Genomic DNA, 23034 nt, shown 5'->3' on the forward strand with positions numbered 1-23034 from the left:
AGGCCATGGCTGACACCAGGCATCTGTCTCATTGATGCCCTTCTGTAGGATGTCCACATCATTTGGAGACTCTACTATGGCTCCTAGTTTGTAGTCATCTGCGAACTTAGTTAGCCAGAGGCCTTCTGTGTTTGGTATCTACTTCTCTGAAGTACAGGCTAACAGGAGAGGTTCCAGGACTGAACCCTGTGGTACTCCACTTGTCACTGGTTTGAAGTCAGATTTGGAGTCTTCCACTTTTACAGTGTGGGTTCTGTCAGTGATCCAGTTGGCAACCCATCTTGTGACGTAGGGATTTATACCTAGTTTAGTGAGTTTAGCTATATATCCAGAATAGGGGATAGTATTGAAAGCCTTGGCAAAGTCAAGATAGGCTGTGTGAACCACCTTACCCTCATCTACAGCTTTGGTGACTGCCTCAAAGAAATCTATTAGGTTCAGGAGGCATGATCTGCCTTTCACAAACCCGAACTGGGTGGGGTCCAGAGTTTGGAGGTTACCAATGTCTTTGTTTAAGAGTTCCATGATGATAAGTACCATGGCCTTGCAGACCAGGCTAATAGGGCGATAGTTCCTGGGATCAGTGGTGGCTCCACCTTTATGGAGTGGGATAACTGTTGCTGTGCACCATTCCATGGGCACAAAGCCTGATGTGAGGCTATGATTGAACACGGTGCGTAGGTGGGGTGCCAGTTCTAAAGTTCATGTAAAACACAGCCTGGGATGTTGTCCAGTCCCATGGATGCTGTGTTTTTGGCTTTAAAGAGTGCAGCTTTTAGCTGTGTAGTTGTGATTACAAGGACTCTACATTCTTCCTGTATAGATATGGGCCCTTTACGGGGTGAGAGGGGGGGGGGGTAAAGTTAGCACTAAACCTATCTGCCAGGATGTTGGCAATATCAGTTGGTTCTGTAATTTTCATGCCGTTGTGCTGTAACTCAGAGCAGATCTGGGTGTTGACATTGAGATTCTTGACATAGCTATAGAAAGTTTTGTGGTTATCCTTAGAATCAGTAGTGATTCTGTTTTCGTAGCTAGCTTTGGAGGCTCTTATAAGGGATCTCAGCTTCTTACTGAGGCTGACCAGGGAGCTCCAACACTCATGGGATTTTACTCCCTTGCAACAGTTTCTTCCTTCTGTTGTACAGTTTGTTTATGGCAGGGGACCACCAGATTGGCTTCCTTTTTTTTTTTTTTTTTAGAGGATAGCTTCTTGGTTCTGTTTGGGATAGCACGATCCATGCACTCGTGTAAGTGCTTATAGAGTGCATTTGTGTAGGATTCAGCAGTTGTAACTGTATTGTCCATCTGCATGGGTATCATGAAGTTCACCACTTGTCTTAAGAAGCATGAAGTTGGCTTTGGAGAAATTTTTTTACCATGGTTTCCATAATGGGGGCAGGATGTGGATATCTAGGGTGATTAGCTTATGGTCGGATCTGACCAACGAGGAGTTGACTTCAGGTGTGGAACACCGGTCACTCATGCTGGTAATGACTAGGTCTATGACATTGTTGCCCTTGGTGAGGGTGTGGATAAGTTGATCCAGGGCACTGGAATTTATGAATTCCAGAAATCGTTGAGCGAAGGAGTTGATACACGAGTAGTTTTCCCAGTTTATAATGGGGTAGTTGAAATCGCCCATTATTAGGGTGTTTGGTTGAACCCTAATATTTTCTAGTATATCAAGAAAAGAGGAGTGGAAATCCTGGGTCATGGTGGGGGATCTGTAACAAGCTACAACTTGGATTGCAGTTTTGCCCAGAGTTAGTTGCACTTGGATAACCTCGGATGCATTATGCTGAGCAACTAGCCTGGAGGTGTGGATATCCTTAATGAGTATAGACACACCTCCGCCTCTGGTGTTCCGGTCCAGGTTACGTGGCCGAAAAGTGTGGTATGAGTTTGTTAGACAAATGTACAAATAGTATAGTGTACAATTCTGCACTTAAAGGGTTAAGAGTTAATACATTTATTCTATGTAAAATGTGTAAATACTGGTGGTCTCTCTAAAAGCTGCTGACGCCTAAAAGTCTGTTGTTCTTGCTGTGGAATGTTGAGATAGGGACCTCACACTAGCAACAGATAAATGTTGCTAGGAAGAGATAGTTACAGGACCATTACTCAGAAACTGGGTTTGACAGGGCAAGCCCTGTGGTCAAGCTAAATTCTGAGAGATGTTTTTGTAAGTCAGCAATTAACTGATAAGCACCTGCTGTGTACGTGCAAAGAACTGTATAAAAACAGCAGGCTGAGCTATTAAAAATCAGACAAACCTTGTACCTACATGCTTTGTCTCCTTGCTGCAAGTAATAAAGAATGCCTTGCTGAACCTTACGTGAATTGATCTTTGTATTTTCTTTAACAGATTGGTCCTTCGAACCGGAACCCTCTCTTCACCTCGGATCAGACAGCCAGGTGACTGAAACCGTACAGGGAAGAAACCAATCAGTTCTTCTGCAATATAAAGACCTCCGACTGAATTGTCGTCAAAAGAGGCCAGTCACCTTCTGATCTGCGATTGAAGGATGGGTATCCGTGAATCAGTGGTCCATCACGTAGGCTCAGGTAAGGTGGATTTTGCTATTCTGTTTTATTCAGTCAGGGACAGGCAAGTCCATTTTATTTCTGTTAGACTATTTTCATTCAGTCAGGGACAGGAAACTGCATTTATTTCTGTTAATCTGTATTTATTCAGTCAGGGACAGGAAAACTGCATTTATTTCTGTTAGACTGTATTTATTCAGTCAGGGACAGGAAAACTGCATTTATTTCTGTTAGACTATTTATTCAGTCAGGGATAGGAAAACTGCATTTTAATTTCTGTTAGATTGTATTTTATTCAGTCAGGGACAGAGAAAAACTGCAGTTCTGTCAGACTAGGTGAACAGGATAGTAGAATGTTAAGACAGTCACTCTGAAGAGACTATAACAAAATCCGTGGTACACGTAAAAGATTGAAGGTAACAGATAAAATTACTAAAGATAACTACGTAGTGAGCAAATGGGTAATTATAACTGTGGTGCAAAGAAATCAAAAGACCCACCATTAACAAAAGATGGTAAATATATGCAGGTACAGCGTGCAGATAATGTTAGATATTTTTCAAAATGGGTAATTAAGTATGATTTTGATGGAAAATTAGATAAATCTTCACTTCTCAAATTTATAAAGCAATTAAAAGCAGACTCCCAAGGGGCAAGTTAAAAACAGCGACAATTAGGAATTCCCCAGGCACACAGATGGCTGGAGGAAGCAAATCAGAGACCAGAAAGAAAAAAACTCTAAAACAATGTTTTTAGATAAAGAGGATAACCACCTAGTACTAGCTTCAGCAACCCCTCCCCCACCAGCATACGGGGCAACTAATCAACACAGAGTGCCTCCTCTATGCCCTGTAGTTACAGGAGGTGAGGACTCTGTAAAAAATAAAGCTAGTAAAAGTTATGGGTCCAATAGGGACTAGGTCCAAAATAAAAAACACAGATGATAAAAATCTCGAAGTCTGGCGATTGTTTAGTGAAACCCAGGCCACGACTAGTGGTGAAGAAAAACTCTGCCCTCTTATTGAGGTACCTAATCCCAGAGCAGGTCAGGATAACCAAGAACCTACTTTATTACTATATAGACCTTGGAGTCCCTAAGATATTCGGAAGGCCACTGAGGGTATTCCTCACCCTAGGGTCAACTTTCCAAAATTTTCAGACGACCTGCAAGGTATGAGGCTAAGCTATAACCTAAATGGAGAAGAGATAGAGAAAGTGGTAAGACAAATTATAGTTCCAGACTGGCACATGGTCTGTTGTGATTGGAACCCTTGTGACACTCAGCAGAGACCCCTTCCACATAACAGCGTAGGATTAGATGCCCAGTTGACAGGGCTTACAAACAGAATTTCTGAAAAGTGGCGACCATGGGCAGACTGGACCTGTATTAATCAGTGTCCAGCAAAAAGGTGAGTAAGTTGACCGCTATTTTGCTAGGCTCATAGAGTGCTTTAGTAATCATTGTGGGATGCAAATCCCTGATAATCAAGTAGCAGACTCCCCCTATGAACAACAGTTAAAAAATGCCTTTCTGAAGGGGAGCAGTGCTCCTATTAGTTTTATTACAAACCACATGGTAGATCGTACAAGCAGATTACAACCACTGCTTGAGTATGCAAGGCATGCTGAGAGGCACTTTAATAGCAAAAAGAAAAAGAAAATGCAGGTATTTTCATTAGAAGATGGGGCTGAGGTATATGTGGTACATCCAGGAAAAAAGGGCAAAAATATGGAAGGTAGGCAGTCTGACGAACGGTCAGAAGATTTTGAGGGACATAAAAGAGGGGAGAATGTTTTAAATGTGGAAAAAAAGGTCACATGGCAAGGGATTGCAAAATAAATAATAGGACAATGACGGATGAACAAAAAGGTGATAACTGACTATATGATGGTCAGGAAGCACAGGGAAGGGTTACAATACAAAACAGGATAAATGGTAATGTAGAAGTAAAAATAGAGGAAGCACAGGATGGTGGAGGGGATTAACAATGAAAATGAAAGTGGTGAGGTATTGGACTTGGCACTTCTGTGCTTGGAACTCTTTTTAGCAGGTATCAAGCCAGAAGTCACCCGTTTGGTGGAAGGAAGAGAGGATAGCTTTTTGTGTGAATCTGGGGCTTCACGGACCCTGATACATCCCTCCGAATTACCGGAGTGTACACGGTCTTCGGATTACATATTTGTTAAGGCTGCAAATGGGCAGCTATACCGGGAGCCTCTCTCACACAAAATTATGATCACAGATCCTGTAACAGGGTTGACACAGAGAAGTAAAACTGTAGTGTCTGCAAAATGCCCAATAAATCTCTTGGGCAGAGATTTGATGCAGTTATTTGGCATAGCGGTGGTTCCAACTATGCAAGGGATGCAAGCGCAACGACAGACTGACATCTGTGAAGTGCATACCACCTGTGTAGTGCAGCCAAGAGGTGAGATGTTTTACTGGTACAGTCAGGACCTGATTACTACCAGCCCAGGGGCTGTAACCAAGGAATTAATGGATTTGGCCATTAGTAAATTTCCCTCATTAGATATTAAGCAGCAGCCATTACTGCACTGCACCTTGTATTTTCGTGACACACAAGGGCCAGGTGAAGACTACAGAGATAAGCTGTTTAAATATCCCACAGCAAGGCTAGTGTTGCGTAACTTATACTGGGACACAATGAGAAATAGCATAGCCAGCTGCTCTCTGCCTAAAGAAATAACAGCACTTCACAAATCTGACCTCCTACCACATGTGAGCCTCACTAAACACAAACACAAAATGGGTAGAGTTGGGCAGGAAGATTACCAGATGGAAAAAACAGACCAGGGAGGAACTTTCAGAGCAGGGAGTGCAGGTACAAAAATTGAACTGGGCAACTCAAACTAAGCTAGCAGTACACCTGCATTTTCACAAAAAATATCTGAAAAACACTCCTGTTAAAGGAGGAAGAGAATGCTCTGAAAGGTATTCCAGACAAACTGTGGTCCACAGGAAAATCAGATAAAGGCCTTATTCGCATGGCAAGACCAGTGGTGATTACTCCAAAATCAACATTTAGATCTCAAAAACGTCAATACCCATTGAGAAAAGATGCAGGGGTAAAGCCCATTATAGCTGCACTCCTCAAAGGTGGTGTGTTAATTGAATCTCCTGATTGACCATGTAACACACCTTTGTTCCCAGTTAAGAAAGCAAATGGAGAGTGGCGCATGGTTCAAGACCTGCAGGCTGTAAATGAGGCAGTAATACCTAGGGCACCTACGGTACCTGATCCACACACACTCTTAAATGTGTTAAAACCCCATCAGAAATATTTTTCTGTAGTAGATATTAGTAATGCATTTTTCTCAATTCCGATACATCCGGACAGTAGATTCTGGTTTGCATTTACGTATCAGGGTAAAAGATACACATACACTCTACTACCACAGGGTTATTGTGAGAGCCCCACGATAGTCTCACAAGAGATGTCAAGTAACTTAGCAAGATTTAGCCCACCGAAAAATAGTCAAATCCTGCTTTATGTAGATATCTTATTAGCAGCCCCCACTTTACAAGCTTGCCGAGAAGACACGCTAGCATTGCTACGATTTTTAGCTGCTGAGGGACACAAGGTAAACAAAGAAAAATTGCAGCTTTGGAAAAAGCAGGTCCGATATTTAGGCTATATAATATTTGATGGAGGTAGAACCTTGGATGAGGACAGAAAAATAGCTAGCTATTTTGCAGGCTCCAAAACCCATTACCAAAAAGGAAATTATGTCTTTTGGGTACGACTAACTTCTGTCGAAGTTGGATTCCAAACTATGCTTTAGAAGTGGCACCCTTGTCTGACCTCGTATACAAAAAGCCTATAGCAGCACAGGACCCGGTGATTTGGACACCGGAGGCGGATTTAGCCTTTTGTAATTTAAAACAGTTAATAGCGTCTTCTTTTGTCTTGGGGTTACCAAATTATCACAAGCGCTTTTTTCAAACTGTAGACTGTAAGCACGGCTACATGACATCAGTCCTGACGCAACATGGGGATAAGCAACGTCCCATTGCTCATTATTCATCACAGTTAGATCCAGTGGCACAGTCCTTACCCCATTGTGTTCAAGCGGTTGTTGCAGCTGCTATGGCAGTACAGGCTTTGGTCTCAGTGGTTTTGTTTCACCCACTCACCCTAAGAGTCCCTCATGCAGTAGTAATTATTTTGTTACAAGAAAAGGTAGCATACCTTTCCCCAGCTAGACATCTCTCCTGCATGATTGTTTTACTGAGCCAGCCTCGCATGACAATTGAATGCTGCACAACCCTGAATCCATCAACTCTGCTCCCTACCCCTGTAGATGGTACTCCACATCATTGCCTGCAGGAGATAGAGCAGACATTACCTAGGAAAGACCTCATAGATAATACCTTTAACAGATGCTGATCTGACATATTATGTAGATGGCTCATGCAAAAAAACCCCAGCAGGACAGAACCTAGTGGGCTATGCTGTAGTATCAGACACAGAGGTCATAGAGGCAAAACCCTTACCACATTTGTCTGCACAGGTGGCAAAATTGATTGCACTCACTCATGCATGTACTTTAGCTAAAGGTAAGCATGCAAATGTTTTAACTGACAATCAATATGCTTTTTCCACGGTGCATGTGATTGCACAGCAATGGAAAAACGAAGGTATGATTACATCAACTGGTAAACCCATAAATCATGCACAGCTTATATTAGATCTTTTAAACTCCATTCAATTACCTCAGTGTTTAGCTATCTGCAAATGTGCAGCTCACACAAAACAGCAGGATGTTATTTCAAAAGGTAATGCAAGAGCTGACGCTGCTGCAAAGCAAGCAGCCACAGAAGCTTGTTTACACCTTGTAAAAGATTTAAAACCCTCTGAAAGTCTAAATTTGGACATGCTACAAACAATGCAATCATTGACCACACAGGTAGAAAAAAGGTGTTGGTTAAAGCAGGGGGCAGTCTTCAGAGACTGTTTGTACATCTCAAAAAAAGGGAAACCAATATTACCTTCTAATCTTTTTCGTTATGCAGCATTATGAGCCATGGGCAGTGCCATGTCTCAACAGGGGGAATGGTACAGATAGTGAAACAGGTGTTCACTGCATATGGATTTTCAAACTATTCTAAAAAGATTTTGTTTAGCATGTCAGATTTGCAATAAATATCATGCACAAGGAGCAGTACGGCCCAGTCAAGGGAGTTTCCCCACACCTCCATACCCGTTTCACACCATTTGCAAGGATTTTATAGAGGTAAATAAATGTGAGAATAAGAAGTGCTGCATTGTCATTATAGATATGTTCTCGAGGTGGGTGGAAGCTTTTCCAACCAGGAACACGGATGCAGCTACAGTAGCAAAGGTTCTTGTGAATGAAATTGTTCCTAGGTTTGGCATTTCAGAGAGAATATATAGTGACAACAGAACACACCTTGTAAACCAAACTATACAACAGCTAAGTAAGTTTTTTGGTATTTCTCTAAAAAATCATTGTGCTTGTCCTCAATCTGCAGGGTTGGTCGAAAGACATAATGGTATACTTAAAAGTAAACTGAGGAAACTAACGGCTGAAAAGTACAGTTTTGTACCTACCATAAATGTAGATGTCCGAACAGGAATGCATCTGCAGTCCTTACAAATGGGTTGTCCTGTCGTCAGGCAGCCCTTCGGTCGGCCGGATTCCAAAGTCTGGATCTGGCCTCGGCTGGTGTCGCACTTCACCCGACGTCATAGCTGCAGTTCTTCGGGTATAAAGGCATCAGTAGACACCATTTTCCTCAGTGTTTCTTGCCCCAGATGCCAGTTGCCCTCTTAGATAGCTAAATTTTGAATAAATGCCAATGTTTCCAAATAGTAGAAGGCAAACACAAAAAATAAGCATGTATGTACATATATACAAACAAATACACCATAAGAGATCCCCCCCCAGCTAGCTATTAGATGGGCAAATACCCTAGGAATACCACAGAGGGGAAGGAGGGTGGGTAATCCTGACTGCAGATGCATTCCTGTTCGGACATCTACATTTATGGTAGGTACAAAACTGTACTATGTCCTTCAAGGATGCATCTGCAGTCTTTAAAAATGGGTAGAATACCATAGCCAAACTAGGGGAGGAGGAAGAAGAAATTATGGTGTAGTTAGGATCCCTTGCAAAACAGCAGTGGCAAACCCTGCTCGGGATCTAGAGTATAAAGGTAAGTTATAATGCTTGGCAAATGTATGCACGTTGGTCCAAGTAGCAGCCTCTATAATGTCCTTGGTAGCCACTCCTCGTAAGAAAGCTGTGGTAGTGGCTGTAGCCCTTGTAGAATGAGGCCTCATGTTCTGTGGAGTTTGCTTTCCATGGTAGGAGTAACAGAATCTGATGCAATTTCCTATCCACTTGGAGATTGTCTGTTTTGAAATTGCTTTTCCTTCCCTTCCTGTTGCATATGCTACCAGAAGCTGGTCAGTTTTTCTATTGCCCTTGGTTCTGTCCAGGTAGTAGCGCAACTGTCTATGTACATCCAAAGTATGCAGCAGTCTTTCCCCCCTGTTCTGTGGATTGGGGAAGAAGGTAGGTAGGTGGATAGCCTGGTTTAAAGACACACTGGATACCACCTTAGGCATAAATGTAGGATTTGTTCTCATGGACACTATCTTGATGGAAGATTAGGAAGGGTTGTACTGCCATTAAAGCCTGTAGCTCAGAAACCCTTCTTGCTGAAGTAATTGCCAGCAGAAAAGCAGTTTTCCAGGATAGGTGTTGAAGATCTGCTGTTGCTGCTGGTTCGAAAGGGGAGTGTCAATTTTTCTAGCACAAAGTTCAAGTCCCATGCTGGTAATGGTGGTTTCCTAGGAGGTTTTACATTTTTAATTCCTCTCAGAAACTGCCTGAGTAGAGGATGCGAGAAGACAGGGGGATCGAAACTGTATTCTGCAGAAATAGCTGATGCATGTATCTTGATGGAGGAATAGGACAGGCCTGTATGGAAAAGCTCTGCCAAATACTCCAGGATGTTGGCAATGTCTACCTTTGACACATCTTTTCCCTTTCAGTACTCCAAATGAGAAACCTTTTCCATTTTCCTGCATAGTTCCTTCTTGTTGAGGGTCTGCGGGCCTCAAGGATAATGTCTTTAACCCTTTGGGATAAATCTGGGTTAGTTGCTCTTATGTAATGTTCCAGGCAGTCAGCTGCAGAGTTTTCAGGTTTGGATGCAGGGTGTTGTAGCCGCTCTGAGTTAACAGCAAAGGAATCAGGGGTAGTGTCCACATTTTCCCCCCGAGACATGCTCCTCAGTAATGGGTACCAATGTTGTCTTGGCCAGTCTGGAGCTATCAGAATGATCCTTGGACGTTCCTCTTTGATTTTCAATAGCACCTTGTGCATCAAAGGAAGAGGTGGGAATGCATATGCTGTCAGGCCTTTCCAACTGAAGGATAGAGTGTTCACCTTCCAAGCAAGTGGGTGGTACGTCCTTGTGCAGAATTTCTTGAGCTGGTGATTGAGTGGGGATGCAAATAGGTCTATTTGTGGCAGTCCCCATTTCCTTGTGATGACCTTGAAGATGTCCGGGTGTAGCATCCATTCGTGAGCATCCGAGGTAGTTCTGCTTAATATGTCTGCTAGGATGTTTTCTTTTCCCGGTACAAAAATTGCTTGTAACTGAATGTTGTAGCTCAGAGCCATATTCCATAGGTCCAGTGCCATCCGGCATAGAGGGTATGAATGAGTGCCTCCCTGTTTGTTGATGTACCACATGACTGTGGTGTTGTCTGTCCTTATCATCAACTGCCCTTCTTGGAGGAATGGTCTGAAATTCTGGATTGCTAGTTTTACTGCCAGCATTTCCTTTTGATTTATGTGCAGGTGCAGCTGATCTGGAGTCCATAAGCCTTGTATGCACTTGTCCAGCATGTGGGCCCCCCAACTGAGGTCTGAGGCGTCCGTTGTGATGGTTTGGCTTGGTTGAATGCTGTGGAAGGGCAAACCTGGGTTTGACTGGCATGCCTGAGCCCACCATAGGAACTCTTGTTTCAGGCATGGGATTAGTGGTATTTCGGTTTCTAGGCTGTGCCTGTGTTGAGACCATAAATTCTTCAGGTACCACTGTAGCTTTCTCATATGCAGTCTGGCATGAGGGACCAGGATTATGCAGGATGCCATGAAGCCCAAGGCCTGCAGTACTTTCCTTGCTGTTAGTTTGTTCTGCTTTGTTAATGCCAAGAAGAAGAGAGGAAGTTGTTCTTGTATTTCTGCAGTTAGGAATGCCATCTGTTTTACTGTGTCCAATTCTGCACCTAAGAAGGTTATTCTATGGGATGGTATCAGTCTTGATTTTTTTATATTGACTGTACATCCCAGGGCTTGCAGTAAGCAAATGACTCTTTGTAAGTCTTCTGTTAGCTTGTTTTTGTTGTCCGCTTGTATCAGGCAGTCATCCAGGTATGGATATATTTGGATTCCTGAAGCCTGCAGTGGCGATTACTGATGCCAGGCATTTCGTGAACACTCTGGGCGCAGTAGATAAGCCAAAGGGCAATGCTGAGAATTGATAATGCTCTGATCCTGCAAGAAATCTGAGGTATCTTCTGCAATTTGGTCGTATGGGGACATGCAGGTATGCCTCCTTGAGATCTAGAGTCACCAGCCAATACTCCTTGCCCAGCATGGGAAGAAGTTGCTGTAGGGTCAGCATTTTGAAATTTGGAACAATGATGAATGTGTTTAAAGCGGACAGGTCGAGAATAGGCCTCCAATTTTTCTCTTTTCTTGGTACCAGGAATAGTCTGGAGTAAAATCCCTTTCCTTGTTCCATAGATGGTACCCTATCCACAGCTCTCATCTTTGCTAATTGAGCTATTTGTTTTAGAGCTTCTGTCTTTTGATTTGGTGGTAGGTTTGGCATTCCTCTTTTTCCTGCTAAAGTATGGAAATGAAACCTGTAGCCTTGGTCTATAGTTTGCAAAATCCACTTGTCTCTTGTGATGTGGTGCCAGTTTTTTGAAAATAAGGCTAACTTTCCGCCTAAGGGTGCTGCTATTTGTTCCCTGGTAGGCGGTGCCAGAGCCAAGTCTCTGTGATTGTCCTGTTGCAGTGGTAGTAGTTGTGTCTGTGCCTCGCTGGTTGTTACCTTGCCACTGGCGTCCCCTGTAGGCACCTCCTCTGGATTGATTTCTGCCTCTTGAACGCCTATTCCTGCCTCTCTGTGTTTTAGAGGAGTCTGGAAAGGACCAATTTTGGAAGGCCAGTTCCTGCTAAACCTTGGAGGCTGAACCTGTAAGAAATCTTTCACTGTTTGTACAGATTTTGCCTTCTCTTCCATTTTCTTCAGTACCTGCTGAGCAGGAGAACCAAATAAACTGACCTTATCCATAGGAGCATCTAATAGTTTTGCTTTAACATGATCCGGCAAGACCTGTTCTTTCAACCATGCATGCCTTCTTATAACTGTGCCAGTCATGGCTGATCTAAAGGAAGCCTCCAGTGCATCATAGCCACATTTTAAAGAATGGTTACTAACCTGCTGAATGTTATGCACCATTTCTAGAACATATTTCTTATCTAAAGAATCATCAGAGGACAGTTTCTTAGTTAACTGATCAAGCATAAACTCCTGGTATTGGATCATATGAAACTGACAGTTCAATGCCCTAGCTGAGAGAGTAGCAGAGGTGTATACTTTTTACCCCATCTCTCTAAGGACCTGGATTCCCTTTCAGAGGGGAGAGGGTTTTTAACTGAGGTCGAAGCTACTGCCTTAGGCCCCTGGGAGATAATCTCGGGATCTGCAAAAGGAGCCTTGTATAAATGGTGATAGGTTCTACAGGGTCCCGGACACACATCGGGCTTAGCAGGGGCTGGAGGCAAAGTATCAGGAGCAGTGCAAGCATCATTAAATGCATCATCTACAACAGGAAGAACTGGAGGTATAGCTAAAGGCCTATGTTGTGGTAAATGCAAAAAAGTCCTAAGCCTTTTCCTTGAATCTGAGAAATCTTGCCCCTGCCATTGGAATTGCTCTCTCATGGCATGTAAGGTTTCCCCAAAGGAAAATTCCTCTGGTGGAGAGGCAGAAGGAATCGATTCCTCAGCATCGGAGTCTTCATAAGGAGAAAAAGGAGCCTCTGGATGGTCTGTATCATCAGAAGAATCATCTGAGGACACTGGCTCAGGGGGCTCTGCTCTAGGTCTCTTTTCTGGAGGAGGTTGAGAGGCCCTGTCTGGATGAGGTTGGGATCCCCTTATTAAAGAGATGAGATCCTCTGCCAGAGTGAGCATTTGGGAACTGGAACTGGGCCTGTGAGAGGGGGGCTTAACAGGCACAGACTTAGAAGTTTTGGCTGCTTTAGCCCTGGCAAAGGCCTTTATGGACATGGCTGCAGGCGGCCTAGCAGCACCACGTGCAGGGGTTGAAACATCCAAAGGGATGGTGTCCGATAATTCTTGTGAAACCACAGTAGCAGGTTGAATTTCAGAGGCCGATTCAACCAGGTTAGAAGGGGCCTCGGTAGTAGTCATGGATTCGGCTGAAGATAGAACCGTTTGCTCGGTTTCAGCCGAAACCGAGACACTCGCGGTTTGCTTAACCGAGGTTTCGGCCGAAACCGCGGACCGCGAGTGTCGGTCCTTTTCTTTGCGGCATTATGTACGCAAAATCTGAGCCAAAAAACTGTTCAGCAAACTCCGACCGGCGTCTAAGCGTCCGTCGGTTGAAAGAAGCACAGGCTAAACAAGCTGCTACGTCGTCGTCTGGCCCTAAACAAGGTAAGCAGTAAGAGTGGAAATCTTTATGAGGTATTTGTTTCCCACAAGTTAAACAGTTATTCACTTTTTCTGACATCGGCTGAGGCAAGAAAGAGTCCCCAACGGGGTACTTAGCTTTTTAGAAGTCTTCGAAGTAGTATTTGGTAGTAGTAATCTCTGGATCTGACCGACCGGCACTTGCGAACAGCTTCTGCTTCGGGCGCCACGCGGCAAGAAAGACTGAGGAAAATGGTGTCGGCTGATGCCTTTATACCCGAAGAACTGCAGCTATGACGTCGGGTGAAGTGCGACACCAGCCGAGGCCAGACCCAGACTTTGGAATCCGGCCGACCGAAGGGCTGCCTGACGACAGGACAACCCATTTGTAAGGACTGCAGATGCATCCTTGAAGGACATCTGGGAAAACCTGGCTGTACTGTTTACCCCTGGCATTGTTGAACATGAGAACAGTTCCCTCAGCTAAAGGGCTGACCCCATATGAGAAACTGTATGGGAGGGCGTATTGTACACCCCAATAGAAACCTCTCATGCCTTCAGACCAGGAAGCTGATCTTACATTAGCTGAATAAATGAAGAAACTGTTAAATTCTAAACATCTGTTGCAGTCTAATTCTGTTTCAGGTTCAGAGCAGACAGACGCCGGAAGTAACAGTGACGCCAGGAGATTGGGTGTGGATCAAAATCATGAAGAAGAACTGGGCATCACCAAAGTGGGAAGGTCCCTACCAGGTGCTTCTTTCGACACAGACTGCAGTCAAGATTGCAGAGCAAGCTTCGTGGATCCATCTGACACACTTCAAGTTAGTGAAGAAATTCGAATTGGGTAAAGATCTTACCTCTCCATCGGGACCCTAAGCACAAAAGTCTGGCTACAAAGGGGGGTCAGATCAATAGGAACTGATCCGTCTCAAACCCAGTGAAGCAATAAATCGGTGATTAGGTCCTATAGGGTAGAGAATAAGATAAAAATACCCAGATTAAGCAACATGATTGCACCAAAAAAAGTTGAATTCCATCCTTTTGGGAAAACAGAACACTGGAACGACAACCCTTTCCACAAAAGCATTGTGTGGTAATCTCACTGACTGTTATTGTGGTCAGTGTTTTTCTGCTATGGCCATTTCTCTTTTCCACCACATTTACTGAACCTAGCAAGCGTGCAGCATGGCATCCTGCTTTAAACACATATCAGGCTATCAAGTACGCATATGCAGATACCCTTAATGTTTCCAATTGTTGGATCTGTGCCGCTATACCAACTGCACATGAAGGATTACCTTTAGTGGAGTCTCCACTAAATGTTACCGAGACATGGACAAGCTTGTTGGGCAACACGGCTAATATTACATCTGCAAATGCGGTTGCCTTACAGCTGTCCCTCCGTCAAAACGGAACTGTGTTTTCAGAAACTTGATAAAACTAGGGTAGGGTGGAGCCATTGTAACAAAACAGTGGTCTATAACTGCACTGCAGACAATTAGGGTTGTTTGGCAAATTTCTCATCTATAAGAAAACTTGTTAAAAACTCTATAGCTATCTTTGTCCAGGAAATGGAAACTGTCTATTGGAAAATATTCCGAGGACAGCAGGACTTTGGGGATCGCTTCGAGTTTATCAACATCACCATTAAAGTGGAAGATTGTTATTTTGGGTGCGGAAGAAAGGCATATAAATGGCTACCACGAAAGTGGTCCGGAAGCTACTTTTTGGGCTACCTAGTTCCAGCTATACGACACACGTTAAATTGACCTCAAGGGAAAATCCGAAATGTTCGAAAAGTTAAACCTGCAAATCCAGTAGGCCGAATCGATGCATCATGGATATATCATCACCATGACCTGGCTCACGTCAGTGATAAAGGACTGTCCCACATGGCTCTCTGTGATGACATCATATCATGGGCCGGCATACTACCTCAGTATGGAGTGGTAAAATCGATTTGGGAACTGAGAAAGTCGTCCAAGCTGCTTGAAACATTGAGCAATGCAACCTTTTCCACCTTGGAATTGGTGAGAGATAAACTGACTGCTATGAGAGCAGTAGTGCTTCAAAATCGTATGGCTCTCGATTTTACCCTGGCTGCGAAAGGAGGTACTTGCGCGTTAATCCAAGAGGAATGCTGTTCGTTTATCTCAGACAATAAACACAAAATAGATAGCCATCTCGAAGTGATTCAGCAAGTATCTGCCTTGACCAAGCCAGGTCAAAATCCTTTAACAGACTTTTTCCAGAGATGGTTTGGGGGATGGGGCAGTGTCCTGATGAATCTGTTGATCGCCATTTGCGTTGGAGCAGCGATATTGATGTTCTGTGGATGCTGCTGTGTCCCCTGCATGCGTGGACTGGTAAAAAGCACTATAGATGCCTCAGTCTCAAAGACCTTGTACCAACAAAGTACTGAATATGAAGAACTACTAAAATTGGAGGCAGAAGAATGTTTACTTGAGCCTAAGCCGAATGACTCTCTGACTGCAAGGCCCTGGGTGGAAATGGTCAAGAGATAAAATGGACTTGTTTTAGATTCATTAAACAATAAGAATAAAGTATTAAAAGGGGGGAAATGTTAGAGAAATGTACAAATAGTACAGTGCACAATGCTGCACTTAAAGGGTTAAGAGTTAATACATTTATTCTATGTAAAATGTGTAAATACTGGTGGTCTCTAAAAGCTGCTGATGCCTAAAAGTCTGTTCTTGCTGTGGAATGTTGAGATAGGGGCCTCACACTAGCAACAGATAAATGCTGTGTTAGGAAGAGACAGTTACAGGACCATTACTCAGAAACTGGGTTTGACAGGGCAAGCCTTGCGGTCAATCTAAATTCTGAGATGTTTTTGTAATTCAGCAATTAACTGATAAGCACCTGCTGTGTACGTGCAAAGAACTATATAAAAACAGCAGGCTGAGCTATTAAAAATCAGACAAACCTTGTACTTACAATGCTGTGTCTCCTTGCTGCAAGTAATAAAGAATGCCTTGCTGAACCTTACGTGAACTGATCTTTGTATTTTCTTTAACAGAGTTATAGCCTGGAAGTGCAGGGGTGCTCTCTGGAGCCTTGAACCAGGGGTCTCAGTCACTGCACAGATATCGATGTTCTCCACTTTAAGTAGTGCCTCGAGTGAGTGCATTTTGAGATTTAGACTTCTAGCATGGAGTAGCATTACCCTCAGTTTTTGCTTGCCTGTTCCTGTTACAGTGGTGAATCTGTCATTTGAACCTTGTCTATAAAAAGCACTATAGTGACGGCAACAGCCTTAGCCAGTACCCGGAATCCCAGGGGTGACAGGTGCAGGCCATCTCTGGCAAAGCCTCATGGTCTGTCTACCATGTCGTCCCAGGCAGACAGATACTGGATCCCCTTAGAATGGCACCAGTAACTTAGCCAACTGTTGAAATCAATCATTTTGTCCTTGTACTGCGGTATCATTCTGGGTGATGGTAGAATGTTACTCAGGGCTACAAGATCTGTGCGTCTCTTTTCATGTAATCCAGGGAGGTACATCTCAGGTCATTCACACCAACACAGACAATGACAGAGTCATATTTGTACTTGTTGTGGAGTGACCTGAGTGTGTGGGTTATGTGGCGGATCCTGGCACCTGACACGCAGCTGACAGTAACCTTCTCCTTGTTTAGCCTGGTGAGTGGGACATCAGTGTGCCTGACTACATGTTTGTCCATAATATCTGAATAAGTGAGTGGGATTTTCATGACAGCATCAAGGAAACATTTTCCTTCCTTTTGTGTTTTTTTCCCTTAACATTTGGATTTTTCTTGGCATATTGATTGATTTTCTTACTATATTTTATTTTTTTATTTATTTTCCATTTGTTTACCAGGTTAGTCCGACTGGACACAAGGTGACTGTTTTCAGCAGAGGCTCGGGGAGAAAAGCTCCAGATACATGGTAAACAATTATAAAAAAATAATAAAAATAAATTATACAAACATAGCTATTTTGTACAAAGAGCATAGAAAATATAAAAGGAGTAAAATCAGAGTTTTACAATTGATGCAGCATAGAGTGGTTAGAATGTTAAGAAACAATTAAACAAGATGATATACAACAAATATACAAGTACTTGAACATAAATTCAAAAAGAAGTTTCCATAGACAGGGTCAAAAACTAGAAATAACTATACTGATATGATTTATATTGCATTTATCTTATTTTAATTATGCTATTTGTGTATTTGTATGTGTCATATTTGCACAAATATTTGTATTAATCTATGTATTTACAGTATATTGACAAAGTACTGGGTCACATCAGAGGCTTCGGAGGTCATTGTTAAGAAACTGAGAACTATTGTAAAGCTTGGCACTGAATACCATAAGTTCAGGTTATGCTATAAGAGAATAACTATGAAAAGATAATCATGTCAGCAGCCAGAATGCATTACAAACTGAATGTTTTACTGTGCACCTTAAGAAATGGATAGATTGGCCCAAACTCTGGACTATGAGCTTTGCTTTTTTTTTTTTTTTTTATTCCTGGGGAAATGCTACTCAGAAGTGGAGAGACACATAAGGGAACAGTTTTAGTGGCACAGCAGGCTGTGATTTTTTTTAATATGTCTACTGTCATGCAAAGCTGCTGAAATAGTTGAATCTACCCAAGCTGGAAATGTCAGACTGCCCACTGAAGAAGGGGAGATGGGAGGAGTAACTTGGCCAGGAATTGAAACTTGCAAAACTGCTCCTTGTGAAAAGTTTTATTTATCTCAGTAATTTGTTGACACTTTTGCAAGTTTCTTTCAGAGAATGTGTAGTACATCAATAGAAACATTTGTAAAACTCAGTGCATACCAGTGAATGACAAGAGCTGCAGACTCTCAAACTTGGCATTTTTTTCAGGTGGTCCATTCTAAGTGAATGGAAGTCTAGTCAGACAACAAATGGTAGGGCTATTTGTTCTCACAGTCTGTGCATTGAGACAGATTTAGCTTTCCAAAGGAATCACAATGTCTGCCCACATGAGGGCAGACAAGAGTAAAAAAAATAATTAAAATTAGGAATGAGTACTTATTTTGCTGCAGGCAGCTTTAGGAGGTGCAGTAAATCATGGCAAGATAAAGAATATACGTTTTTTCATTGTTTGCCCATAGTGGTCCTTTAATTTCTTCCTTTCCAAGTATTTTCATTAATGTTTTCAGAAATCTATCCCTTTCTATTAACATTTCCCTTCTAGATCCCAGACATCATCAGTGTTATAAATCAAGTTGCAGTCCCAAATTATACGAAATATTCCCTACTGAAAGCAGATTTCTCCCATAATTTTCTTAAGCAGTTTTTGGTGGAATAGAAATGCATGCCAGAGGATAAACCTCCCTCGCCAGCCTCTTACTAGCACAAATCTAACATATTTTTCCTTTTTACCACTACTGGAGTTAATCTAGCTTTCTCCTTTGTCCCTGATAGTCTCCTGAATATCCATCCTGAAATTTCATCAAAATTAACACCGATTTCCTTCTAAATGTGTCACCTGCAGCACTATTACACTCTGCATTTCTGAATAAAAATTTAACACCCTTACCTTTCTGTCTACACCTGTAAGGCCATTTACATCTCAAAATTATGTACAGTGCAGGCATGTGTGTACAACTTACTGTTCCCACTTATACATGACAACTTTTGAATGTAGATTTCAAACTTGTGTTACATGCACACACTGCTTGGCATGTTTGCCCATTACACAAACGTATCATTTCCATTAGAAAATATAAATTAAATCACATTTAAAAATTTGTTTTAATAAAAACTGCAAAATACATTTTCAGAACAACCCCATGACCTATGAACTTAGAATATAAGCACAAAGCTATGCACATCTTAAAAAACAGAGTTTAACCCTCCTGGTAGGAAAAATTGCTCCTAATCATCAGCTGCACAACAGGAATTAACTAACCTATAATTAAATTTACCCGGGTGGTGCTGTGGTAGCGTTGTCGCCTCAGAGTAAGACGCTGTCCGGATAGATTCTCAGCGAGAGCGTCTTCTGCGTGGAGACATGCATGAATGGGCATACCTCCGTTGAAGGTTGTCTCTCAGGGCTGGTAACTCGGCACGTAAAAATCAACTACCAATCATTAGCGGACCGGAGTTCCGCTGTGGCGACCCCTAACCGTGAAAAAAGCCAAAAGACGCAACATAATTAAGTTTACCCATACTAAAGGGCATTTTACACAGCCTGTGCTCCCACTTGCAGTGATTGCCTCACTATTCTTTTCTCATCTGTAGTTCCACTCCCAGATACGAAAAACAGCACATAAGACAAAGTTTGTTTTCTGAAAGCATAACTGCACTGGCTTTCTTTAAATAAAGCTAAATTATACACAGTTTTATTAAATGCATTGAAATAAAAAGGCTGCTAGGGAAACTGCTCACGCTAATCAATTTTTTTTACGAACTTGTTTGCCCTAGTACTGTTAAATTCTGTACTTCTCTCAAAGAATGCTCAGAACTCACACTTCAAGATGAATTGCTTGCACCTGGAGACAGCTCGTCTCCATTGAAACGTAACAGAATTTAAAGCTACCTTCAGCTGCAGATTACTTGGCATCCACTGAATATTTGCTAAAGGAAAAAAAAATAGCTAATTTCACTTCATATGCAAGCTGATCACTTCTACAAGTTTAACAAGTCAACAAAGTCTAATCTTTCGCTGCCACTTTTTCTTGGAAAGTCATTTCACAAGTGTGGTTGATGCTTTATAATCTGACATTTATTCACTATGCAGTGTTGTTCTGCTTCCCGTTCATCGCCATCGCCCAACACTAGACTCTGGTTTATGTCCAAGGTAATCCAGATTCTTCTAGCCAACTCCTGTGCTTTTGTCTCAAGCATTTCCCTTTGAAACATTGCCACTGAAACCTTTTCCAAAGTCTCTCTGATGAGCTTTGTCAGAGGAATGAGAACCAGCATCCCCTTCTGTTTGGCAGCTCATTTCTTGTTGGATAAACGTTTGCATTTCTTCCTTAACCTGTTCTGCATAAAAAAAAAAAAAAAAATGAATTTGATCCTAAAGGAAAAAATATTCTGAAGACAGCTGGATATAGCACCTTGAATATCACACCTGCCTTTCAACATTCCCTGACTGCTGGGATAAATTTGCTTCCCTTCTGCCATGTGTACAGCAAAAAACTGCCATGTACACTTCTAAGTGTAGATCTTCAAATGTATTCACTGTTGCAGTCCTGACTTGTGGGATTTCCCACAGGGAAGCCCTTGGCTGGCCCAGAACATCTTCCCCTCCTCCAGAAGCCAGTGGATGCCCCATCCAACTTCACATTTGGGTATAAAGGGGGTCAGAAGGCACCATGACCTCAGTACTTTCTTGCTCCCAACAAGGAGCCCCCAGTATGTCCTTGAAGGTCAGTGACCCTGAGGTGAATGTCCTAATTCATCCCATAGGCAAGAGGGGAGGGAGGGAAAGAACACTGAACACATTCTAACATCTACATTTACAGCACGTGCACACAACTGCATGGTGTTTCAATGTTGCAGTCCTGACTTGTGGGATGATTCCTAAAGCTAAAAGGAGGGTGGATGGAAAGATTAAGGGGAGGCAATCATGCCCTACAAAATGGCAGTGGCAAATCCTGCTCTAGACATGGAAGAAGTAGGAAGATGGTAATGTTTGGCGAGGGTGTGCAAACAGAACTAAAGTAGCTGCTTTCAAAATGTCTTAGTGGCCACCCCTTTAAATAAGACAGTAGAGGAAGCAGTAGCCCTGGTAGAATGTGTCCTCGCAGCATTAAGTGGTTGCCCATGATGGCTGCATTAAAAGGAAATGCAGTGGGTGACCCATTTGGAAAGTTTGTTTTGAACCTGATCTCCTTCAGAGGTACTGGCAAAGGCCATAAAATATTGGTCTGATTTCCTAACATTCTTGGTTCTTAGTAATGTAGTTGCCTATGCACATTCAAAGAATGGAGGATTCTTTCTCCCTTGTTCTGAAAATTGTGAAAGAACGTAGCCCAGTGTATGGTCCGGAGAAAAGAAGTCTGTCAACCTTGGGCATAAAAGATGGGTTGGTCCTTAGAAATATTATTGGGGTGGAAAATGATGAAAGGTTCCCAACAGATAAGGGCTTGAAGCTCTGACACCGTTACGGTGGAAATAATGGCCAGTAGGAAAACAGTCTTCCAGGTCAGGAATTCTATATCAGTGAAAGCCAGGAATTCTATATCAGTGAAAGCCACTCATTTAAAGGGTGGAAGGGTGAGCTTCTCCAGAATGAAAGTGAGGTCCCAGGGTGGTTTCCTGGGAGGCCTAATGTGGGCAACACCTCAGAACTATTTCAACAAGAGATGTGAAAAGAAAGTTGAAAAGGCAGATATGAAGAAATAGCTGCAGCATATATATATATATATATATATATATATATATATATATATATATATATATCACTTTCAAAAAGGATAGGCAAGTACAACAGGATGAAAGGGATCTGAGCTTCACAAGGGTTTTGCCCCTTTTGTCTGCACCAAAGAATGAATCTTCTCAATTTGGAGCAAGACTTCCTACTGTTGGGCCTCCTTGCCTCTTTCAAAATGTTCAGGACCTGCTTGTATAGCAGCGACCCCTTCCAGGGGATCAGGTTATCACCCAAGCTGTCAATTTGACTGTGCACTTTTAGGGTTATTACTGTCCTACTGTTCAGCATTAGCAGGCCACACTGTGGCAGCTGCCATGGTTCCTTGTTGGTCAGACTGCGTAAGATGGTACCAGTGCTGTCTGCCAACCTGGGGCTATCAGAATTATCCTTGGCCCCCCTCTTTCCTCATTTTCATCAATATCATGGGTAGCAGTGGTAGAGGGGGAAGGCATACAGGAACAGACCTATTTAAAGAAAGGAAAAAGCATCAGTCTTCCAGGCCGATTTCACTTTGTTCCTGGAGCAAAACTTTTTCAAGTGAGTCTCTGTACCACACATTTTTGCCTATGCTGAGAAATGCTGCCCAATGCAGTTGACACTTGCAGGGGGTCTGACAGCCTCCTGAGGTGATCTGCTAGTTGAATGCTTTCTTCTGGTAGGTACTGTGCCATCAAGTGCAGCCCTCTGTTTCCCAAAGCTCCATGACTAGGCAGCAAAGGGGGGTAAGAGTGGGGTCCCTTTATTTCATGTATCAAATAACCGTGATAGTCTGTCTTCGCCAGGAGGAGCCCAAGTTTTCATTTCTTTTGGAAGGCAATCTGGTCTTTTTGGACTGCCATTAGTTTTTAGAAAGTTTGTTTTTGAACTTAAGACTCCCATCTGCCTTGAGTCTGGACGCTGAAGTGGGCTCCCAGGCTACTTCTGATTCATCTGTTTTCAGTTTAATCCTAAGGAATGAACCTGAAAAGAAGGCCCAGACTGAGACAGCATGTTTGGGCCCACCAGGCAAACTTTCCTGAGGCAAGGAATAATTTTATTCTGAAAGTAAGGCTGTAAATATTGGAACCACGCATTTCAGAGACACCACTGCAGATCTCACATGTAATCTGGCCAAGGGGAACACGAGAATGCAGAAAGCCATATACCCCAGGGTCCTCAGATACTCTCTGGCTGCGAGTTATTTCCTGATCAAGAACTTTATAATATAAAGTTTTAGGATGGTAACCCTGTCTGGAGAGAAAAAGCCTTCTGTAGAGCAGAGTCCAGTAAAGCTCCCAGAAACAATAATGTTTGAGGCATCAGAGTTTTTTTGTACTGATGGTGAACCCACTGAGGTTAAGTCTTGGGTA

General features: G+C 42.7%; 1 protein-coding gene across 2 annotated transcripts in view; it reads right to left on the reverse strand.

Moving 5' to 3' along the window:
- The window catches only part of CPSF6 (cleavage and polyadenylation specific factor 6), a 1684023-nt gene that overhangs the window by 242446 nt on the left and 1418543 nt on the right, over nucleotides 1-23034 (reverse strand). The window contains exon 10 of one of the 2 annotated variants that reach the window (XM_044088011.1): nucleotides 19392-20292. The exons of the other annotated variant lie outside the window; for it this stretch is intronic. The gene's annotated coding sequence lies outside the window, so the exon portion shown is untranslated. Of the gene's footprint in view, nucleotides 1-19391; nucleotides 20293-23034 lie in introns of those variants that run through there. 2 annotated transcript variants of the gene reach the window in all.

This window comes from Protopterus annectens, chromosome 11.part0 (genome assembly GCF_019279795.1).
Source record: "Protopterus annectens isolate FY-2018-M chromosome 11.part0, PAN1.0, whole genome shotgun sequence".
Lineage (NCBI taxonomy): Eukaryota > Metazoa > Chordata > Ceratodontiformes > Protopteridae > Protopterus > Protopterus annectens.